Here is a 1883-nt window from a genome sequence, read left to right on the forward strand (position 1 = left end):
TACCATTCTAAGCTGTTGCTTAAAAACCAAGGCATATTCAACAATTTTGAAGTGACGATCAAATTTAGCTCTCTTTGTAGCCGACTATATCGATGGCCGTGTGGAAGATCGACCTATCTCGGCAGCCAGTTCGAAAACTCCCTATCTCAGAAAATTTTTCAACAACGCCCTATTTCTGAATTTGGTTGAAGAGCGCCCTATTTTAAAATTTGATTGAAAAAGACACTATCTCAGAATTCGGTTCAAAAACGCCCTATCTCAGCACATTTTCAATAGGAGTATCGAAATCTTGTAAATACAACTTGCAAATACACAACAACAAAATACATGGGAAACATCATTTCCTATCGCTGCAAAATATGCAACGTCGAAGCCCATGTATGTATATATTTTGCAAAAAAGCATAGCAAGATAAATACGACTCTTTGCTAGTTGTTTTGTTGTTGGAATTGCTACATATTTCTCTCATTCCTTTAATTTCGCTCACTTCATTTTTTTTTGCTGTATCTTGGTATTGTATTTGATACAGAACTTCGCTGTTCTCTACCAATGCATGCTACTATTTTGCGATGAGGGGCTCTCGTACTCTTACAAATTTGGAATAGTATTTTTGCATTTGATATATTCCGTGCTACGTGCAAGACTCCGAGAATAACCCTAATATATTTTCGTTTGAGATAGGGCGTTTTTGAACTGAATTCTGAGATAGGGCGTTCTTCCACCAAATTCACAGATGGGGTGTTTTCCAATAAAATTCTGAAATAGGGCGTTCTCAATCAAATTCTGAGGTAGGGCATTCTGGAAAAGTTTTCTGAGATAGTCCGTCTTCGAAGTGGCTGCCGAGATAAGTCGATCTTCCACTCAGCCATCGATATGTAATGTTAAATAGATTAAAAAAATTCCTTCAATACGATTTCGAATATCTATTATTTATTTGATATTCCCGTCGCAGTTCAAAAGGGAGAACTATCAAAATCACTTCTACTTTGTTGGATATATTTACTAGATATTTAAAAAACGCATTTTACAAACAAACATATTTTAAAGTAATAGAAACCATTAAACTAAAATTCATGTTCAAGATAAGGTGAAAATTAAAAGTTGCGTTAGCAAAATAAATACATTGATCTCTAGTAAGTCTTCAACTAAGTACTTTGTAAATTTTCTTATCTCTTATTCACATTCAAGTAAAGTTTTATGCACAACATAACACATGTATCCACCTGATTCAGGTATTGGTTTCTTTTCGACCCATTCATCACATTCGGCATTATAAACTGACACGGACTTTGAGTTCCAGCTTCCGACAGCCCACAGTTGATCACCTACAAAAACACAACCCATGCCACCACGTCCAACGTTCAAAGAGCACATCTATGAGAAGTAATAAAAAATTGTATTTTGGTGTTTTTAAATTTTTGGTGTAACTATTTCAACCAACCTTTGTCCATTTGTCACTTTGAGGGTCATAACGCTCGACTGTCTTATTTTCGGAAGTCCCTCCTAAAACGTATATGCATCCATTGTGTACGGCTGCCTAAAATGTGAAGTTTTATGCATACATTAGGACAAATTGGCCTTTGATTATGATTTTATCGTAAGCGACAAAAGGTAAATTTTACAGGAGAGGTTTTTTCGATTCTCCTTATTGAATGATAACTTTCTAATGGGACTATTTATTTTTTGCATACCTTATTTTCTAAAGGTAAAATGGCGCTTACGATATTTTTCCTGAACATGCTGAGAGGAAAGTTATCAAAGAATTGGCGCTTGCGATAGTTTTTATGTTGTATAATTTGGAAATTTATAAACGAAGGAGTGCCGGTACTTTCAGAATTTTTGAAAAAACTGAATTTTAAGTCAATTAAATATAAACATTGTCA

The sequence above is a fragment of the Rhagoletis pomonella genome, unplaced genomic scaffold, assembly GCF_013731165.1.
Source record: "Rhagoletis pomonella isolate Grant_MI unplaced genomic scaffold, Rhpom_1.0 Rhpom_scaffold_00013, whole genome shotgun sequence".
Lineage (NCBI taxonomy): Eukaryota > Metazoa > Arthropoda > Insecta > Diptera > Tephritidae > Rhagoletis > Rhagoletis pomonella.